At 43.1% G+C, this 23,478-nt stretch overlaps 1 protein-coding gene across 1 annotated transcript in view; it reads right to left on the bottom strand.

Moving 5' to 3' along the window:
• Positions 1-911, bottom strand: part of RBBP8 (RB binding protein 8, endonuclease) — a 52,015-nt gene extending 51,104 nt beyond the window's left edge. The window contains exon 1 of the mRNA XM_075213409.1: positions 566-911. The gene's annotated coding sequence lies outside the window, so the exon portion shown is untranslated. The remainder of the gene's footprint in view (positions 1-565) is intronic.
• Between the last annotated feature and the right edge of the window lie 22,567 nt (positions 912-23,478).

The following is a 23,478-nucleotide window of genomic DNA, read 5'->3' as shown; positions in this document are numbered from 1 at the left end:
TGTATATTTATTTCTACTTAAAAACATGATATGCAGCTTGCATTTGTCCTGAACTAAAGAATGTTCAGGACACACAGGCATGATAAAACTTGCCTTCATTCCTTTCTATATAGTTCATCTTGAACATAATACAGGAGTCCTGGGGTTAATAAAACCTGTATTTTTTACTGTGCATACTATTAGATTATCATGTCGCCTTCCTCCTTGGTCATCATCATGTATAAACTCACTCACAGTTTTTTGATAGTATGGAATGGCTGTCATGCATTGCACATACTCCACAAACTGTGAAAGTCATTCTGTAGTGACAGTCTACTTGAGAGATAACATTAAAACAATATATAAATAATAGCATTTATATTCTTTTACTATTACACTTTGAACAGAATTAAATATAACTATTAATCTCTTACATTTCGCATATACTCTTGATTTAGTGTCTTCGCTAGAATTTATTAGGTATAAATTAGTTTACATGCCGTTGAGAGAGCAAAATTACACAACAAAGATTTAGGAAATTTAAAACACAAAACTAGAAAAAGGAACACCAAACCATCAGACTTACCACTTTGACTTAATATGTCTGTTGAATGATCACTATTAATATTGTCTTCTTCTTCTGAGTTTAGACACTGTGGTGGGATGCAGCCTGGACCATCCTGGGGCAACTGCTGTTGGTGTGTATGTGAGCAAAGATACTCCTTGCCTATATACAATGTGCAATGGATATCCTAATATACCTTTCATTCAACTCGCTGGGCAGGTTTCTGCATTCTGTGTAACATGGAATGATACCAGAATTTGCTGGCATATGAAGCCAGTCAAACCGGTTCTTCAGTCACCCAGGAACAAGTCCAACCAGTCTGCATCAAAGACTAGAGCAACATGCTGTGGCTCAGCACCGCTAAGCTCTATCCACTTCTGTGAATGATTCATTCCTTCGTCAACTCCCAACAAATGGGGAGTGAATGTTGTAGCCTCCAGCGAAATAATTTTGCAGGCTCCTGTGGGAGTGGCAAGCATCCGTGTCAAGTACAAAGAGATCCTTCAGATACATTTGCTAATCTACAAATTCTTTTTATACGACTGAAAAGTTTTCAAACAACATCTATTTATGTAGCTAAGGTGCCCAATAGCTTTTAGGCAAGAATCCATATCCTAAAGGGGAATGTCAGATAATTGAATGTAAATAGAATGTCAGATAACATACAGTGCACTAATACAGGAGAGGAAATGGCAGTTTGATTCGCAAAATTATAGAAATCCTTTAATCATAATTCAAACATACAGCAGGAAAATGCAATCCTACATTAATAAATCCTCATACAAAATAATCTACACAGTTTGTTCTACTAAATTTCCTTTGTTTTAGAGACTTGTAGAAGCCTTGGGAGTATATTTACTAAACTGCGGGTTTGAAAAAGTGGAGATGTTGCCTATAGCAACCAATCAGATTCTAGCTGTCATTTTGTAGAATGCACTAAATAAATGAAAGCTATGATCTGATTGGTTGCTATAGGCAACATCTCCACTTTTCCAAACCCGCAGTTTAGTAAATCTATTCCTAGATCTTTTTTTGGAAATGACAAGGAAAGGGTGAATTTAACCAAAAATCCAGACAAGCTTATAAACCAGAGAAAGAAAAGACAGTGTAAGTTGAGGCACTCCGTGAATGCTCATTAATATTTAACTTTTATTAGATTGATTAAAATGGACAAAAATTGAGCGAAATAATTAAAAAGACTAGTTAAAAGGTGTGAATAGTGATTAAAATGCAAAAAAATTATTTTGCAAAGTCTCACCTTAATCCTATTATATATATATGAAATAACAGGCTTGAATGGCACTAATTAACAGCTATGTAACACTTGTTTTTATAAGCAAGGTAATGGAATTTGGCTAAATGTATTGTTATCCAAACACCTATGGTAATAATGGTTAGGTAAGATTATTCTAACTATAATGTCACTCGATCTTGGGCTGAGGATAAACCTACAATAGCATCACAAATAAGCTTCTCCTATGGAGCTTGTAGAAGGTATTCTTACAACTTAAGAGTCTGGTGCAGACTCATAGCTTGGAAGTCTGAAAAAGACTCCTAACGAAAGTCCCTCTCATACAGGAACTTATAGCGCTAAATTATGATAGATTTAGGCAGAGACATAGGAGGTTAATGAAGCTAAGTACAGGATTCGCGGGATTTTGTGAAATTTCCCTACCGTTTCGCTCACTGGCTTTTTCAAGGCCTTGAAAAAGCCAGTGAGCGAAACGCGCGTCGGCGTTGTGTCTCACCTTTCTTTATTTTATGCTATGTACCTTAAGGATCGCTTCCCAGTTTATTTTAGGTAGGGAAATTTCACAAAATCCCGCGAATCCTGTACTTAGCTTCATTAACCTCCTATGTCTCTGCCTAAATCTATCATAATTTAGCGCTATAAGTTCCTGTATGAGAGGGACTTTCGTTAGGAGTCTTTTTCAGACTTCCAAGCTATGAGTCTGCACCAGACTCTTAAGTTGTAAGAATACCTTCTACAAGCTCCATAGGAGAAGCTTATTTGTGATGCTATTGTAGGTTTATCCTCAGCCCAAGATCGAGTGACATTATAGTTAGAATAATCTTACCTAACCATTATTACCATAGGTGTTTGGATAACAATACATTTAGCCAAATTCCATTACCTTGCTTATAAAAACAAGTGTTACATAGCTGTTAATTAGTGCCATTCAAGCCTGTTATTTCATATATATATAATAGGATTAAGGTGAGACTTTGCAAAATAATTTTTTTGCATTTTAATCACTATTCACACCTTTTAACTAGTCTTTTTAATTATTTCGCTCAATTTTTGTCCATTTTAATCAATCTAATAAAAGTTAAATATTAATGAGCATTCACGGAGTGCCTCAACTTACACTGTCTTTTCTTTCTCTGTAATAAATTAAATATATCAGTGTCTGGGTGCACCCCCCGGTTTGAATTTTTCTTCTCGGGCTAATTAGGATTTATCATACTTTATGCTCACAATACATTACCTTGTGCGGTTCTTCCATCTCAGTTCTATAAAGCTTATAAACCAGCTCTTCTTTTCTCCTCCTTTGACTCTAACTTATTATTTGTTTAAGCCATTATTTAATTAATCATTTCCAAGTATTACCAAGGGTACCATTTTTTTTTTTTATTTGCTTATATGCTTTAAACAGGTTGTCCACTTTTGGGCAACCCCTCATTAAATAAACATGCCCCTCATGTATAACATAAAGGAGACCTCAATGATTTCCCTGTTATGTGCAGCTGTCAATCAGCTAGCACTGAATTATAAATAAAATCTTATATAGATTGCAGCACAATGGACATATTGGACCTGATTCATTAAGGAAAATAAGGCAAAATAATGAGTAAGTTTTCTCTAGGACAAACCATGTTACAATGAAAGGGGTGCAAATTAGTTTATGATTTCGCACATAAGTTAAAATACTGGATATCTTTTCATGTAGCACACAAATACTTGATAGCTTTATTTTTACAATGAAATTTAAAGTTGATCTAAAACATGCCCTGCCCAATGAGAAATGTGATTTTGCTAAGCTGACGCCATCTTGTTGCCTTATAGCCATTTTGTTCTCTTATAGCTTAAAGACAGATTAGATACAGCTAGTTTGTAGGAGTAATTTATTATTTGCAAGAAATTGCCCATGACCTTGAATATAGTAGAACAGGAGATAAACCAACTGCCCCCTGGGGAGTATTCCTGTGTGAAAATGAGAGAATGTAGCAACATCTGTGTAAAGGGAGCATGAGTGGTTAAAACCTTTTGGGGCGTAGTTTCTGTAATACGTGATTTTTGCTAAATAGATATGGACTTGTAACTAATAAAGCAGAGCTAATTGTACATGCAAACCATGCAGTGTATTTAATTGTCTCCAGCTGATGAGCTCATAACTGATAAACTGACACTTACAGGTGAACAATCTGATTTAGATTCGACAGCATTTATAAATCTGTACTCACATTTTAATTCCCCCCCCCCCCCTCCAAGGCAACATGGTTTTGCCGAGGTGCAAAGTTACTAATTTTTTTTGCTTTACTTTACTTAATGAATCAGGCCCATGGATTCCCCGGCACCAAGCTGACTATTACCTTATAGTTACAGGAAGAGTCCCTGGGAGAACATTTCTGTTGTATGTGGGTGTCATGCTTGATTAAGAAGGGGTTGTCTACTTTAATTGTCCATATTCTAATATACACCATTATTGTCACTTTTTGACCCTCCTTTTCTTATTAAAATCATTGAAAAGCAAACCAAAATGCCTACTTTACAATACTTAAGTCTAATTTACGTCCTTTCATAAATAGGTTACATAGTAGTTTTTAAACGATTTAAAAGTTATTTTTGCACTACAATTGTACTAAAGTCTAGAGATGAGTAAATCAATTTTTGCAGGCTATTTGCAGAGGTTGAAAATTCCAGCGATAAAATCTTCGAGTTAATCTTTTGCTTCACCATTCGTCACTCTATTTGTAAATTTGTATTTCAAGAAATTTGCAGTCTATGAATAGAGCTGGGATGACGAAAGATCAGGAAACGGCTGTTTCCACATCTTTTAAGTATGTCTGCGATGTATTACATGCAGGGCCTGATTAAGGGTTCTGGCCGCCCTAGGCTAATACGGCCGCAGCGCCCCCCCCCCCCCCCCCCCTCCTCCGAATATATAGGTGTATAGGAACACTCCTGAATATGAATGTTCAGGTGTATTCTCCAGCATTCAAATTTAGACAGATTGTGCCATTGTCTCTTACCTGTTCTTGCTCTTCTCTCTTGCAACTTTGTTAGCCTCTCGCTGGCTTCTGGAAAGTTGGCGTCCTGTTTTGAAAATGCAAAAATGTATTATAATGCAAACCCTGAATGATTAGGCCCTTTAGTTAAAACAAAACACTCCATTATGGCCAGCTAAAAGTACCCCATTGGACAGGCATATATAAGCAATATCTGAATATTTGTTGTCAATCAAATACAAACCTCTACCAGCCCCATCTCACTAATATTTAGTATTCTAGTGATTGCTGAGACCACCCATGTGACCACCACACAATCATGAGATTCTGCCCCCCAAAGCTGCTGTATATTTTAAATACCCCCTGCAGCCATTTTCCTTAACCACAACCCCCCCACAGCCATTTTCCTTAACCCCTGCTGCAGCCATTTTCTTTACCTCCCACCCTGCATCCATCCCCCTTGCAGCTATTTTCCTTACCTCCACTCTGCTAGCTAGCTATCCCCCCCGTCACATCAAAACTCCCCCAGTCACATATATCAGCCCCCCTCCTCTGCCCTCCTTCATACATATCAACCTCTCTCCCTCCCTATAGATTTTCATGGCAGCCCCCCCCTCCCACCCTATAGATTTGTATGACAGTCCCCCTCTCCCTCCCTATACATATGCATGACAGTTCCCCCTCTCCCTCCCTATAGATATGCAGGGTAGTCCCCCCCTCCCTATAGATATGCAGGGTAGTTCCCCCCCCTCTCTATAGATATGCAGTGTAGTTCCCCCCCTCCCTATAGATATGCAGGGTAGTTCCCCCCTCCCTATAGATATGCAGGGTAGTCCCCCCCCCCTTCCTATAGATATGCAGGGCAGTTACCCCTCCCTATAGATATGCAGGGCAGTTCTCCCCCTCCCTATAGATATGTAGGGCAGTTCCCCCCCCTCCCTATAGATATGCAGGGCAGTTCCCCCCCTCCCTATAGATATGCAGGGCAGTTCCCCCCCTCCCTATAGATATGCAGGGCAGTTCCCCCCCTCCCTATAGATATGCAGGGCAGTTCCCCCCCCCTCCCTATAGATATGCAGGGCAGTTCCCCCCCTCCCTATAGATATGCAGGGCAGTTCCCCCCTCCCTATAGATATGCAGGGCAGTTCCCCCCCTCCCTATAGATATGCAGGGCAGTTCCCCCTCCTCCCTATAGATATGCAGGGCAGTTCCCCCCTTCAATTACCTGTAGTTGTGCCAGCGTCGCTCCTCTCCTCAGATCAGCAGATAGGAAGTGAAGACGTCCTGCTTCCTGTCTGCTGCACAGCAACAGGCAGCCTGGCGATTGGCTGTGTGTTGCTAACCACTGACCACCATTGCTTTTGATTGTCGAGCCCTCCACCCCCCGTGGCGACCCCCCCCCCCGGCGGCGACCCCCCCCTCCCCCACCCCGAAAAAAATCTGAATGAAGAAAAAAAAAAAAAATTAAAAAAAAATTTTTTTATTTTTTATTTTTTTTTAAAAAATACCCACAAGGCAGCGCCCCCCGGGACCCAGCGCCCCAGGCTGCAGCCTGGTCAGCCTAGTGGTTGATCAGGCCCTGATTACATGTATTACCATTTCTGTGAGATCTCCTCCGTTTCGGCTAATACCATGCAGCATTGCAGTCCCCATAGATAAATATGGGGACTGCGATGTTCTGCAATGCATAAAGCTTTGATAAGCTTTACATTGCGCAGACAGGTAACACCATCTCAGGATGGCGTTACCTGTCATTTCCTATAGGATTCTGCTGAAGCCTCTCTGGCTTTGGCTGAATCCAATATAGTGAAAGTGCTGTGCACATGCCCTCTTATCACCGGCGCTAGGCTGCCGATAAACAGAAAACAGTGTTTGCATCACAGGGGTCACTTCACCGGAGCTCGCAGAGTAGCCCCGGCATATTGCATCTTAGCGGTGCATAAATATGCATCACTGCGATGTGCAGCAATGCATATTTAGCAGCACAGCATCTTATGATGCATAGACCCCTTACAATACAAATTTTAGCCGTACGTAAAGATTTAGCAATACATTTAAATCAGTGGTCAGGTAACGGGGTAAATTACCCCAAACGGGGTAAAAATTTATTTCCTGGGGGTAATGCTGCCGAGACACACCGCTGGCGGTCATGTGATTTTTTTTCAATCACATGACTGTGCGCTCGGCTCCCAGCAGTCTCCTCTCCTCCTCTCTCCCACTGAATGTCAGGCGGCCCGACGTCATTTTCAGTGAGGAGCAGAGAGGAGCAGCGGCAGAAGAAAACAAGACAAGAAGAAGAGAAAAAGTCAGTAGAAAAGTAAGTAAAATAACAGAGGCACATAGGGTGAGGGAAATAAGAGACGTGGAACAAAACTATGGAGGCACATAGCGTGAGGGAAGCAAGAGAGGGGGGAACAAAAGTATGGAATTCCAATAATTAATAGTATATGATTTCCTTCCTTTCAAATCAAGTGGGTAACGTCGGCGTATCTAAATATATTTTGGGGTAAAAGGTAAAAAGTTCCCTGACCCGATTTAAATAAAGGAAGCTAGGCATGTTTAAAGTAGATTGCAAACCATAACGTGTGTACTGTTATTAGGCGACATATTCAGTATTAGCTGATTTCTGCTCCTTTTGAAACCATTGTAAAAGGCACACACTGAGAATCACCAGCAGGGAAACCTCTGTAAGGCAATAATGATCATGCAAATCTCGAAAGCAAAGTACTGAGTATAGTATAAGTGGAGGTTAGCATAGGAGTGTTTTTCTGTGTTTATCACAAGAAAGGTTCAGAATATGTTGCTCCCTGAGTTCCGATCCTGCTGTGCAATGCTTTACTGACTCCAGCCTATGGATTAATGCAGTCTCAATCGGTAACTAAATGAGTAAGCTATTAAGCAAACACACCCTGTCTGTTTCAGCTCGATTAAAATACTACAGATTCGTACATGATCTGATTATTGCTGTTTCAACAGTTCTCTTCTTGCTTTAATAGCTGCATGATGAAAGAAAAAAAGGATTTGTAGATTTTTTTCAAACAATTTTTAAAGTCAAGATAATTAGCATTGTGCCACAGGGCATGTTATCTGAAGTATCAGTATTACATTTAAAGGCAAAGCTGCGAAACTGGAGAATTTGAATAATAGAATCATTTTCCATTCTTATAAATCTAAAATGAAGTTGAGTGCAAATTTGGTGGGAAACTATTTGCACCTGACCGCATTATGTAATAAACAGATGAGAAACAGTACAATTATGTAATAAACAGATAAGAAGCAGTACAGTTGAGAGTAGCCCACGCCCTATTGTCAATAAGGACACCAACAATGATAATCTAAATGTAAAAATAATTTTTAATACACAATAAAAACATACATATAGTTAGTTCATGTAAACTGTGCTGAATGAACAAATTAATTCATGCATAAGAATGTGTTAGACCCTATTAAATGATGTATAAATTGTAAAATAAATGCTTTTAGCCTGTTATAATAAAGAATGGCAATATTGGCAAGCTTAGTAGATGTCAAACATATAGGGATAGCAAACCCTTTAAGCTGATCGAAGTGTATCTGATGGTAGATTAAATGCCAAAGAGGCCTAGAAATGCTCATGAGGCAGAATAGAAAAGGGTTTATGTTAGTGTTTTTTGGGCCTGATTCATGTTCGGATGCCACTTACGTTTTAAAAAACAGCACAGACCTTGTGTTTAATTCCAATCGTATTGAAATCCAAACGTATCTAAAGATACTTTTCCATTTGAATCTGGGTGTAAGTACGCACTGCTTAAATATTACTTGCCGTATGCAAACAGACAGAACAGAAGGCATTATACGCGCAAGCGTCTATTCACTAAAAGGTCACATCAGAACAACTAAAGCAAATGTAAATTATAAAATAAATGAACAACTCTTAACAGTATAATTAATTAAAATATGGATTTTAAGAACTTTTTTTAATATATATATATTTAAATTAAATACATAAATCAAGATGCTTTTAATGCGTACTGAATTACTATGCGTTTATATAGTCAATCTTTCATGCACACACATGTTCTGTGCTAGCTGGTGGCACGCTTACGTGTAGTTTTTAAACCAAATACGATACCATGTCAGTTATCACTATCAGTCGGCACTTACACCTGCCCTGTAGCTGGTGCAAATGACATGGCTAAAACTAGACGTACTTCTGGGAAACACAGGACTTGAATTGTCCGCACCTGTGTTGGAACGCCCTTACTGTACATGGTCTATATTCTTCCGCCTCTTCACTCCCCCTTACCGCCTCTCAAGTTGTAGCAGTACTAAGTGACATGGATTGCATGCAATTGCGTTCATTGGTACACAGTCCGTTTCTGAGTATGTGTAGAGCTATTTCACGCAAGATGCAGCACACAAACGAACTTACGCCCGAACATGGATCAGGCCCTTTATGTTTTGTGGATATACTTGCTAATTGTTCTGTTTAAGTTAACCATTTATTCCCCTCTGCACCTTGACCTTGTAAGATCTACTTTAATAGGGATTTAATCATAGCACTATTACAAATGATCTCTTACTGCTGGGGTGCAGGGATTACTTGATGACATCACAATGATAGTGTTGGGCTTGCATAGCCACATTGAGTACTGTCTTTTACTGATTGTGTGCATGAGAGTTGAATCAATCAGCTTCCAGGCACACCACTGGATACAGAGGCTGTGGGAGGAAATAACCTTTCTACTGATCATTCAGAACACATATCTAGGCACTGTAGTACTATGGCTTCGTGACCAACAATGGGGTGAATGGTAATACACCTACACACACATTTATAGGCTCCGAAACTATAAAAGTTCAGAGTTCTATGTACAAATGTGTGAAGAGCCTCTGAACAAATATAGGGCTTCATTCTTGGCGCAGAACAGCACCATATGTAAGAATTGTTTACATACAACAGGTTTATACTACACAAACTTAGCAGACCTGACATCTGCCAATTCTGATGTGGTTGAGGATTTTCGCCAAATGTGTGCACACACATTATAATCTCATTACCATGTGTGTATGCTTAGCTATGTGCCAGCTCCTCCACCAGGCAATCCCTTGATAGACAGCCTTATAAGTGACACCCTTTCCTCCATATTTGCTTTAGTATATAGACCTCACATATTTTTATGCAAAATTTAATCCACACAAAAAATATGCCTTAAATGTATTAATGACACAAGACACCTATTCAATGAACAAATCCTGGTTATTTAGCTGATTCTCTTTTAGATATTTCCGCAACATAAATCAAACAGAAAAGAACCCACCATACTTACCAACTTTTAGTTTCTCTCCTTATCTGGGGAAGTGGAGAGAGGCAAATGGGGAATTGAGAGAGGAAAGTGTGAAGAGGCAAATCATAGAAGAGGGCATTGCCATGATGATGTGAATCACATCATTAAGTTCCGCCTCTGACCAGGATCAGGGAAAGTGCCTGCTCTTCTTAATAATTCAGTAGCCTCCCGGACATTCAGTATGGTAAACACTGATTGCACAAAATGGCAATCAATGTCCTTTGTACCATATAGGCAGCATGATAACTTTATGTGTTACTACTGCATTATGTAATGTGAAAGCCAATAACATGTCGGATTAGCAGCCATTTACAGACCATACATGGTACTTCCTTTTACAGCTTGACTATAAGATAAAAGTTCCTATTGTTAGGTGTCACGGGCACTAGGAGTCTTTACCCAGGGATCACCAGGTGATAGGCTTACCAGAGCAGTATAGGTGGTAATATGGTACTCTGGTAGCAGGGTGATCACGGAACAGGAAATAGCAGATGATGAGATGCTCAGGAAAGTCTATGACTAGCAGCACTGGCAATATGGAGGTAGTAATACACGAGGAACTGTATGGACAAAGGACACGTGAAGGTAGTCAGTGGTCTGCGGTAGCAAGTTGTACCACTGCTATAGTGAGGAGGAATGTCCAACAGAAACGAGGAGGTGATGAGAGTCAGCGGTCTGCGGATAGCAAGTTGTACCGCTGTCTGAGTGAAGGAGTGGAATCCAAGTGGAGGTATCCGGGTAGTCAGTGGTCTGCGATAGCAAGTTGTACCACTGCTATGTGAGAGGATACTGGAACAGGTGATACAGGAAACAGGGATCAGTGGTCTGCCTTCAGCAAGTTGTACCACTGAATATATATGTGAGGAGGTGCACGGGGAGAGACTGCAACACAAGATATACACGGGCACCTTGACTTTGAACCACAGTGATATGCACAATATAAATGTATAGATGACTGAACAATACTGCCAATATAGAAAGTCTCTTGAAGTAGTCCAGCATAAGATAACACAGTCAATGATGGCAATAGACTCAGCGGATAGCACACTCCAGAGGAGAACCAACACAGTCCAGCAAGGTATGCAATACACAGCACAGTCAATGAGAAGTATGCATACCGTGGTTCAGGAGGCAGTCAGACAGGAGTGCAGAGATACCTGAACGGCAGGAGGCCGGCAGGATGCGAAGTCCCTGGATGGGTGAAGCGGTGGTCTAGTAGGTGCAGCGCACGGGTAGGTAGACCAGCAGGGAACACAGGAAAGCGTGGAGAGCGGATCAGCAGTAGATGGATGAGTAGTGCTGAGGAGTAGCAGCAGCGGGTCTCTGCGGGAACACGGAGGTAGCCAATAGCAACCAGCAGGTGCAGTAACGATGGGACACGGGAGAGCAGAGTTGAACAGGCACTGTTGATCACGGAGAATAGCGGGTAGCAATAGTGGAGGCAGACTCAAGGAAACACGGGAGCGTTGACAAGGACTGAAGACTGAAGCGCACAGAGGCAGCGGATAGGAATCAGCCAAACAGTCACGATGAAACACAGACGGGTGCAGGTTGAAGACTGTAGTGCACGGAGGCAGCGGATAGGAATCAGCTAGCAGTCACGATGATGAAACACAGACGAGTTGCAGGTTGAAGACTGTAGTGCACGGAGGCAGCGGATAGGAATCAGCTAAACAGTCACGATGAAACACAGACGGGTTGCAGGTTGAAGACTGTAGTGCACGGAGGCAGCGGATAGGAATCAGCTGGCAGTCACAATCATGAACAGGTGAGTGGATGTGGTTGAAGCCTGTAGTGCACGGAGGCAGCGGATAGGCATCAGCTAACAGTCCCAATGATACATGGTAGAGTTGAAGTGATTAGAAGACTGTAGTGCACGGAGGCAGCGGATAGGAATCAGCTCACAGTCACAATGATACAGTAGATGGTAGAAGTGGTATGGGAACCACAGTAGCAGAAGTGGTTTGGAAACCACAGAGGTAGAAGTGGTTTGGAAACCACAGGAATCAGCAGGGCTGAATAAACAAGGAAACACAGGAACACCTTCAGAGACTCATGGGGAATGAGACTCCAAGATCAGGCAATGTGGTGATGACCACAGGTGCTTAATATAGGGAGGTTGCCTGATCTGCCAATTAAGTTAAAGGAACATACACTGGAGGTATAGAAAGGGCTGCGCATGCGCAGTCCCTCAGGATGGAGGACGGCCACGGTTCCTAAATGTCCGGGAAGAAGCACTCACAGTCCGGTGAGTGACAGTACCCCCCCTTTTAAAGGTGGGCACAGAACGCCTGGAACCGGGCTTGTCCGGATTTTTGGAATAAAACTTCTTCAGAAGGGCAGGAGCATTAAGATCTTCAGCTTTGATCCATGAACGCTCCTCAGGACCAAAGCCCTTCCAATGAACGAGGAAACGGAGGACTCCTCGCGAAATTTTTGCATCCAATACCTCAGTAATCTCGAAATCCTCCTCCTGATGAACTTGAACTGGCTGCGGTGCTGAGGAAGGAGTCGAGAAACGGTTGATGATGAGAGGTTTGAGCAAGGACACATGGAAGGCATTGGAGATCCGAAGATTCTTAGGAAGAAGAAGTTTAACACATACTGGATTGATAACTTGAATGATCCTATATGGACCAATAAAACGAGGGGCGAATTTCATAGATGGAACCTTCAAACGAATATTTTTGGTAGATAACCAGACACGATCTCCAATTTTTAGTGGTGGAATAGCCCGCCTCTTCTTATCTGCGAAAGACTTATATTTGTTAGATGTCTTCTTTAAACAGGTTTTGACCTGAGACCAGATATTTTTGAAGGTCTGACAAGCAGTCTCCACAGCAGGAACTTGGGTGGGCGGGAGGGCAGGAAATTCCGGAAAAGACGGATGGTGACCGTAGACCACAAAGAATGGAGTTTTGGATGATGACTCATGGTACATGTTGTTATGGGCGAATTCAGCCCAAGGGAGCAATTCTACCCAGTTGTCTTGGTTGGCTGAAGAGAACATCCTAATAAAAGTCTCAAGATCTTGATTGACTCGTTCCGTTTGTCCGTTAGATTGCGGATGGTAAGACGATGAGAGTGCTAATCGTATGCCCAAGGTTTTACAAAGGGCCCGCCAGAATCTGGAAACGAATTGTACTCCTCTATCTGACACAATCTCAGACGGACATCCATGGATGCGGAAGATTTCTTTAATGAAATGTTCAGCCAGAGTAGACGAGGAAGGTAAACCGGACAGAGGGACGAAATGAGCCATCTTCGAAAATCTGTCTACCACTACCCAAATAGTATTGTGATTCTTACTTGGTGGCAAATCAGTAACGAAATCCATACTAATATGGGTCCAAGGCTTGGACGGAATGGGTAGTGGTCGCAGCAACCCTGCTGGAGTTCTGCGGGAGGATTTGAACTGAGAACATAAATCACAGGAAGCAATAAACTCTTTGACGTCTCTCCTCATTGAAGGCCACCAGTAACTACGAGAGAGAATCTCAAAGGTCTTATGTTCACCGGCGTGTCCAGAAAAACGAGAGGCATGGAACCACGAAAGGATTTTCCTCCTCAGAGTAGGAGGCACGAGGGTCTTCCCCAATGGTAGCATTTTGGTGGATGAAGCAGCCAGAGAAATACATTTGGGGTCTAGAATAGCATGGTTGGGAACCTCTTCTACATCAGAGGACGTCACAAAAGCTCGAGATAGAGCGTCAGCTTTCTTGTTCTTAGCAGCTGGTTTGAAGGTTATAATTAATTCAAAACGGGAAAAGAAAAGAGACCATCTTGCTTGACGAGGGTTCAAGCATTGAGCAGATTGCAAATATGACAAGTTCTTATGATCCGTGAAGATCGTCACCGGATGGCGAGCTCCTTCCAACAAGTATCTCCATTCCTCTAATGCAGCTTTGATGGCCAGCAACTCCTTGTCCCCGATAGTATAGTTTTTCTCTGCGGGCAGAAGACCCCGAGAGTAGAAGGCACAAGGATGTAATTTTTGTTGCTCCGAGCGTTGGGAGAGAATAGCTCCTAAGCCCACATTAGAGGCATCTACTTCTAGGAAGAAGGGGAGTGTCACATCAGGTTGTCGCAGAATGGGAGCAGACGAGAAGGACTCTTTGAGGATTTGAAAGGCTTGGAGAGCCTCAGATGACCATTGCTTAGTATTAGCCCCTTTCCGAGTTAAGGCCACAATGGGAGATGCAATGGATGAGAAGTCTTGAATGAAGCGTCTATAGTAATTGGCAAAACCTAAAAAACGCTGGATGGCACGAAGAGTAGTTGGCTGAGGCCAATGTAGTACAGCATTTACTTTGTCTGGATCCATCTTCAGGCCAACTCCGGAAACTATATACCCCAAGAATGGAATCTGGGGTAACTCGAATGAACATTTTTCCAATTTACAGAACAATGAGTTTTTCCGTAGTCTGGAGAGGACCTCTGCCACATGTTGGTGATGAGAAGGCAGGTCCTGTGAGAAGATCAATATGTCGTCCAGGTAGACAACGACACATACATATAATAAGTCCCGAAAGATCTCATTGATGAAACCCTGGAAAACCGCGGGGGCATTACACAGCCCGAAGGGCATTACTAAATATTCGTAATGCCCATCTCTGGTGTTAAACGCGGTCTTCCATTCGTCACCGGAACGGATTCTAATTAAATTGTAGGCACCACGAAGATCCAACTTAGTAAATATCCGAGCTCCCTTGATGCGATCAAATAGCTCAGTGATCAGCGGAATGGGATACCGATTCTTGATAGTAATGGCGTTGAGTCCACGAAAATCTATACAAGGGCGTAATGATCCATCCTTCTTTTTGACGAAGAAGAACCCAGCTCCAGCGGGAGAGGTGGAAGGTCGAATGAACCCACGCTGGAGATTCTCCCGTATGTACTCAGATGTGGCTTGAGTTTCAGGTAACGAGAGAGGATAGACCCGACCCCTGGGAGGAGTCTTGCCAGGTAGAAGGTCGATCGGACAATCCCAAGAACGATGAGGAGGAAGACGTTCAGACTGAGCTTTATCAAACACATCGGCAAATGAAGCATACTGAGGAGGGAGTCCCGGGGAGGAAGATGAGATGGAAGATTGCTGTACTTTAAGAGGAATAACTTGAGAGAGACAACGATGGTGACATTCAGGCCCCCAAGACGTAACTTGAGGGGTGCGCCAGTCAATCTGGGGAGAGTGACATTGAAGCCATGGAAGGCCTAAGACAATCGGACTTGTCGTAACAGGAAGAATTAAAAACGAAATTTCTTCATGGTGTAGTACACCAATCTGAAGGGTTACTGGAGACGTACTCTGGGTGATGAGACCATTGATGAGACGTGATCCATCTATAGCCGTCACAGTAATGGGTGTTTTTAAAGTGATCACTGGTAGGGACCATTGATTCACTAGTGATTTAGAAATGAAATTTCCTGCTGCTCCGGAATCAATCAATGCCTGTGACTCAAAGGATTTAGTAGCAAAGGAAATCGTAACATCGAAAGCGCAGACTTTAGATTTCATAGACAATGGAGAGGACTCCAGGGACCCTAACTTCACCTCTCCAGAACTAGTTAGGGCCTGGCATTTCCCGATCTCTTAGGGCAAGAACTGAGCATATGTGTGGAATCAGCACAATAGATACAGAGTCTATTCTTTACTCTTCGTTTCCTCTCTTCTAAAGATAATTTGGAACGTCCTATCTCCATGGGAATCACAGAAGGTGAAACTGGACGAAATTGAGGGTTTAAACGAAGAGGTGCTTTAGCAGAAGTTGTTTTCTCAGATTCTCTTTCACGAAATCTCATGTCTACACGATGGCAAAGAGAGATCAAATCTTCTAGTGACGAAGGAAGCTCTTGGGTAGTCAGTGCATCTTTAATTTTATCGGAGAGCCCCTGCCAGAAGGCGGCAACTAATGCTTCAGTGTTCCACTGAAGTTCAGAGGCTAAGATCCTAAATTGAATGACATACTGTCCTACTGTATGGGAGCCTTGTCGCAAACGAAGAATGCTGGAAGCAGCGGAGGTCACACGACCTGGTTCATCGAACACACTTCGGAACGTGGAAATGAATTTGGCACTATCTTGTAGAATTGGATCGTTTCTTTCCCACAGAGGGGAGGCCCAAGCCAGGGCTTGTCCAGAAAACAATGAGATAAGATAGGCCACTCTGGAACGATGGGTAGAAAAATTTTGAGGTTGGAGTTCAAAATGGACTGAACATTGGTTAAGGAAACCTCTACAAGTTTTGGGGTCCCCGTCATATTTTGACGGAGTAGGCAGGTGAAGCGTAGGAGCTGTAGACACCTGGGATGGCACTGGGGAAACGGAGGAAAGCACAGGAGCTTCAATACTAGCTGTAACAGTCTGTCCAGATGTTCCTTGGGAGGTTAACGATTGGTAACATTGAAGTAACAGCTGTTGGCGAGCATCCTGTTGCTCCACACGACTGACCAGATGCTGCAGCATCTCTTTAGCAGTAGGTTCCGTATCTGGGTCTGTCATGGCCTGATCTTACTGTCACGGGCACTAGGAGTCTTTACCCAGGGATCACCAGGTGATAGGCTTACCAGAGCAGTATAGGTGGTAATATGGTACTCTGGTAGCAGGGTGATCACGGAACAGGAAATAGCAGATGATGAGATGCTCAGGAAAGTCTATGACTAGCAGCACTGGCAATATGGAGGTAGTAATACACGAGGAACTGTATGGACAAAGGACACGTGAAGGTAGTCAGTGGTCTGCGGTAGCAAGTTGTACCACTGCTATAGTGAGGAGGAATGTCCAACAGAAACGAGGAGGTGATGAGAGTCAGCGGTCTGCGGATAGCAAGTTGTACCGCTGTCTGAGTGAAGGAGTGGAATCCAAGTGGAGGTATCCGGGTAGTCAGTGGTCTGCGATAGCAAGTTGTACCACTGCTATGTGAGAGGATACTGGAACAGGTGATACAGGAAACAGGGATCAGTGGTCTGCCTTCAGCAAGTTGTACCACTGAATATATATGTGAGGAGGTGCACGGGGAGAGACTGCAACACAAGATATACACGGGCACCTTGACTTTGAACCACAGTGATATGCACAATATAAATGTATAGATGACTGAACAATACTGCCAATATAGAAAGTCTCTTGAAGTAGTCCAGCATAAGATAACACAGTCAATGATGGCAATAGACTCAGCGGATAGCACACTCCAGAGGAGAACCAACACAGTCCAGCAAGGTATGCAATACACAGCACAGTCAATGAGAAGTATGCATACCGTGGTTCAGGAGGCAGTCAGACAGGAGTGCAGAGATACCTGAACGGCAGGAGGCCGGCAGGATGCGAAGTCCCTGGATGGGTGAAGCGGTGGTCTAGTAGGTGCAGCGCACGGGTAGGTAGACCAGCAGGGAACACAGGAAAGCGTGGAGAGCGGATCAGCAGTAGATGGATGAGTAGTGCTGAGGAGTAGCAGCAGCGGGTCTCTGCGGGAACACGGAGGTAGCCAATAGCAACCAGCAGGTGCAGTAACGATGGGACACGGGAGAGCAGAGTTGAACAGGCACTGTTGATCACGGAGAATAGCGGGTAGCAATAGTGGAGGCAGACTCAAGGAAACACGGGAGCGTTGACAAGGACTGAAGACTGAAGCGCACAGAGGCAGCGGATAGGAATCAGCCAAACAGTCACGATGAAACACAGACGGGTGCAGGTTGAAGACTGTAGTGCACGGAGGCAGCGGATAGGAATCAGCTAGCAGTCACGATGATGAAACACAGACGAGTTGCAGGTTGAAGACTGTAGTGCACGGAGGCAGCGGATAGGAATCAGCTAAACAGTCACGATGAAACACAGACGGGTTGCAGGTTGAAGACTGTAGTGCACGGAGGCAGCGGATAGGAATCAGCTGGCAGTCACAATCATGAACAGGTGAGTGGATGTGGTTGAAGCCTGTAGTGCACGGAGGCAGCGGATAGGCATCAGCTAACAGTCCCAATGATACATGGTAGAGTTGAAGTGATTAGAAGACTGTAGTGCACGGAGGCAGCGGATAGGAATCAGCTCACAGTCACAATGATACAGTAGATGGTAGAAGTGGTATGGGAACCACAGTAGCAGAAGTGGTTTGGAAACCACAGAGGTAGAAGTGGTTTGGAAACCACAGGAATCAGCAGGGCTGAATAAACAAGGAAACACAGGAACACCTTCAGAGACTCATGGGGAATGAGACTCCAAGATCAGGCAATGTGGTGATGACCACAGGTGCTTAATATAGGGAGGTTGCCTGATCTGCCAATTAAGTTAAAGGAACATACACTGGAGGTATAGAAAGGGCTGCGCATGCGCAGTCCCTCAGGATGGAGGACGGCCACGGTTCCTAAATGTCCGGGAAGAAGCACTCACAGTCCGGTGAGTGACATTAGGTAGTGTTCTGTTTACCAGTAAGTCATTAATTAAATTCTCTGGTTTATTTAATCATCAACATAATCAACATTTATTTATATAGCGCCAACAAATTGCGTAGCGTTTACAATTTGAAAAAACAGAGAGGTAAAGAAGGCCTTTATATGGAATAAAGTGGTGTTTTCTGCTCATTCTTTGGCATACTGATCATACCAAAGTGATTTATTAGATCAATAGTTCACACTTTCTGGAAGCTATCCCTGAGGCTTTCTATATTGCAGCAGATGCCTTAGGGGTAAAACAAGGAGCACTGTATTCAGTTATTCAAATATGGTTGTTAGGACTAACAGCTGTTTAGATAGGCTTTTAGAACCTAACTGGTAGAGATATTCACCTATAGCAGACGCTTTTCCTGTAGAACTAGTTTGTTCGTTGGTACTCGGACACCCAATATTTATCTATATAGTAGTAGAAGATTATTACAAACAAACTGTAGCACAAGGTGGAGGAATCCGGAATACTGGATGTTGATATCGGTGGGCAGGCCAAAGGTTTCAGGTCTGTAGCAAGCAGGGATACCGAAAAGCAGGCAAATAGGTCAGAGTATGTTGCGAACTAGGAAATCCAAGATACAGGCAGAGGTCAAGGGGCACAAGAGTTTTAGTGAAGTCCAAGGAAAAGCCAAATGTCACAATGGGCAAAGCCCCCCCTGCCTTAAATACTAGCAGTGGTCAATCAGGAGCAAAGCTCCAGTAACATAATAATAAGCAACAGCTGCGGCTATAAAGAGCCAAGCCTAATGCGCATGCGCCTGGCTGCACACATGCCTGGTCATGGCCAGGGATGGGCTGGCAAATATTAGTCTGGGGGCAAGACTCAACTCAGCAGCCTATTTTAAAGGAAAAAAATGCAGGTGGCCCAGTGACCCAGGCCAAAGTAGCCCACTTTGGGACCCACCCGGGAAACAGATGCCCCCCGCCCCAGGCCAGCCTGCCCCTGGTCATGGCGTTTAATTAACTAAGCGTCCCGGCCGTTACAATGACAATGGCCAGGACAAGAAGGGCGGAAGTGACGTTCCGGCTGTTGCCATGACAGCCAGGATGCAGCCAGGAAGTGCGGACATGAGCCAACATGGCTCATGACAGTGGTAAGCGTTATTACTGGTCTCTTTTTATTGAAACACTCCAAATATTCACAATATAAGCCTCATTTAGAGTTAGGTGAAAATGTAAGTATCAAATTATCAGTCAGCTTTATTTTCACACTGAGATTAAAAGTTAAGCGAGCCTCTCCCCCACTCCTTATCTTACAGTACATTTTAAAATTGCCCTTCTTTCTGCGCAAAATGGAGGTGTATAGAGGAAACAAAATCATGACATGATCACACCCTCATCATGACGTGATCACGTTCCCTGTCCTGATGCCGGATACCCAAATGTTAGAAGGTATACCAGTATGTTCGCTAATTGCTTGACTAACCTTACAGCAACAGCATTTTACCCATGGCATCACACTGTGCAGTTTGACTTATGGTCAGTGTGCATACAGAGGGCCGGCCTCTTCACTCAGTAACCACACAATCAGTAACACTGCTTTCCAACAATTTCTATCTTAAGGTTTGTTTTAGAAAGCTTGAGCTTGGCTCGAACTGAATGTTTATTTTGTAATTACTAATATCGCCTAAAATGTTTTTTCTATACCAATAAAACAAGCCGGTAGTGCCTTACAAAGTGGATAGCCATTAAAGTGTCACCCTATTGAAAAACCCTGTGTAATTGTATGAACACTACTTATCAATGTTGTGAATAAAATTTAATTTCCAAGGTATCAATAGTTTTATTTAGTGATGTAAATATGATGTATACATATCTATTCCCAAATGCAGCAGTGAGCTTATGGCAGTGCAGAAGTTAATGGAAGTTGGCTTATGCATGCCTGTTCTCAGACACTGACCTACATCAGATCAAAAAGAGCCTTGTGCTGGTCCTCAACATTCAGCCAATCTAAATAGAAGGCTCGAGCTGTCAATGGCTTGATGGATGGGGCTAGGTGAGAGTTGACTGGGGGTACAACGCACAATGGAGAATGGTTGAGGGAAGAAGAGTGATGCTCATACTGACTGGCAGCGGTAAGAGAAGTCTTGCCGCTTTCCAGCCCACCATAGGGTCCCTCTGTATATGTGCGCTAGAACTGGAAGCCTGGACTTGGGCCTCCAGTTCTGGATTCGTGTGATATCTTTTACCAACGACTGAAAGTCCCAACCAGCATGCTGATTCATGTTTTCACACTTACACATTTTTACACGATTTACCTTCAGATCTGTGCTCATCATCTAACATAACCATCTGCCCAGGCATGACAATGGCCTCCTTCATGCAAGAACTGCTTCCACTGGTGCAGGACTTACACAAACAACATCATCCTCATCAACATCCTCATTAGCTCTGTCGTCAGCTGCACAAATATCCCCCTGATCCTGTTGCAATTCCAAAGCGGCATCCTCAATTTGTGCATCACCGTCTACACTTGGGCTGCTCATCCACACATCTGTGGAAATGCTGAAAGGAGGCTTTTTTATGAGTATAGTATCAGAAAGGTCGTGGATAGACTCTCCTCAGGGATTTGTGTTATTTCTCAATTTGAACATACTGTTTCTTCTAATGCCTTACTGTTTTCTTCCAGCTCGGCTTTTACACGTAAAAATATTTGGGTACCACTTTCTGAGTCAGAATGACAAGGTCTTGTATCGTCATGACTGACCTTACAAGAAGATGGATCACTGACAGTTGCAGAGCTAGCACTTATAGAGAAAGGTGAAGGCCTGATTCTTACCTTGCCACTGCATGTGTAGAATGGCATGTTGGCAATTTTTTTTTTCCAGCAATTAACTTTGCCTGGATTACAGGTGTTTTTTTCTTTAGCAAGGTTAAAGGTGCTTTTTTACATTTTTGCTTCCCTGACTTAAAAACACTATGCACTTTAACATAGGCTTTAGCGGATGACGTAGAGGGATTACTATCAGCATGACTGGTGCCAGCAGCTGCTTGGTGCTCTGATCTTCTGTGGACTGATGTGAATCCATTTTGATGACACTGTACAAATGTGACTGTAGACTTTTAATAACATTGCCAGCTCTATTATAATTTTGGTTTCAGCACTGAAAACTGCCACCTCTCCTGTTTGTGGGTGAGCTATGGCACAGTACAATTTCACTGGAGACTTTTAATTACACAGCCGCCGCGGCTCGCTTCTGGCTCCCCCTGGCATCCCGGGCGTCACCTTGACGACCGGGATGTCATTTCCTCCTCCTTCTTCAGTAGCGCTGCGTCCCGGCAGTGTTAGAAGCTGGGCGCAGGCGTGTAGTAGACAGCCGGTGGGCTGATTGTATGAGGGGGATTTATCTACTAAACATTACCCTGCAAATGTGAGTAGTTCAGGGACAAGCCCTGATTGGTTCTACTCTGTACCAGCAATTACTCTGCAGCTGTGTATGCTAGTGCTGATTGGTCTATGCCTGTATTTAAGGCAATGAGGTCTGCTGCCTCATTGCCGGTTATAGCTTCTGCTACCCAGTCTGCTGACCTGCTTTGTTCCTGTTCCTGTCTATTGAACTTCTACTGATTCTCCGTGTATGACCCTTGGCTTGGATTTGGACTTTGCTTATGAATCTCGTGACCCTGACCTCTGGCTTGAATACCGACCTCCCTGTCTGCTTGTGACCCTTGACCCCAGCTTGTGTACTGGTACTGTTGTCTGCTGCCGGCCCCTGACCTCTGCTTGGATTCCACTCCGCCTGCCTGGGTTCTCCCCAGCCGGTACACACTTCACGACCCTCTGTCAGTCCGCAGCCCAGTCTGTCCCCACCATCAGGGGCTCCAGTGAACACCTGACTGGCAGAGTAGACTCCGGGTTGTGTTGTGCCGGCTGGAGGGGTTCCTAACATAGGGAAATACATTTGTATTAAAGAAATTAAAGCATTTTGATAATAAATATACTATTTATGTAACCCAGACTACATTTAGCTTTTGCAAGTTTTTTTTGTAATAATTCCTACATAATAATAAATTAAAAAATATAATGTAGGCACCTGCAAAACCCATGCTCCAAGTGGAATGTTCATGCAAGAAAAGAGCTTAAAAAATGTTTTAGGCATGAGAGCATTGATCTGTGTGGGCACACAAGCCGCAGTTAAAATTGTAGCATTGGAAAAGAAATGCTATCCTATTGTATGTTTTTAAACTATTTAACCTGCTTCTCTGAATGAGCCCTGCCCTTACAGATTTAGGGACTGAGTCATTAAGGAATGTATCTGCCAGTTTTGTGGGTATCGTTGACAAAAATCACACTGCGCAGAAGCAGATGATACGCAACAGAACACAGCCACGTCCATGACAGCTTCGATTGCAAACAACACTTACTACAGTTTACTAATTAGGGAAGTGAATGGGGTGGAGAATGGGTGGATTCACGTAGGCAATATACAGTAAGGGCGCTCCCATGCAACCACGTCCAAGTCACACAGAAGTACGCTGGCTTTCTGTTGTATCACTTGCTCCAACTGGGGGACTAGTTCAAGCTCTGAATACTAGTGCTGATGACTGATGTGTTTGCAATCAGGAGCAACTGTAAAAATGGGGGGGGGGGGATATTTTTTTTTTAAAAAAATTGCATTTCATTTATAAGCATTAATTAATATATTATTGACAGATAACATTAATTGATTAATATTTTTTTGTGTGTAGTTGTTTTGTGAGTTTATATTCTACATAGGTATTGTATCCTGCAGTGTCTTGTCTAGTAGAGCAATGTAAACCTACACCCGTAGGAAACACCACACAAGGGTTAATGCTTACTCATATACTTACACCTTAGTAATGTGTCACATTGTCAATCTTTTTATTTTTTTTATTTTTATTGTTATGTGCCTGTTTAATAGTAGCTCATAACATCACTATTAGGAGTGGGGTTCCTTGGGTGGAAGAGGCTAAGGTTGAT

Source organism: Mixophyes fleayi, chromosome 5 (assembly GCF_038048845.1).
Source record: "Mixophyes fleayi isolate aMixFle1 chromosome 5, aMixFle1.hap1, whole genome shotgun sequence".
NCBI lineage: Eukaryota > Metazoa > Chordata > Amphibia > Anura > Limnodynastidae > Mixophyes > Mixophyes fleayi.
Note: the sequence above shows the minus strand (reverse complement) of the source record. Positions and strands in the feature narration are given on the sequence as shown.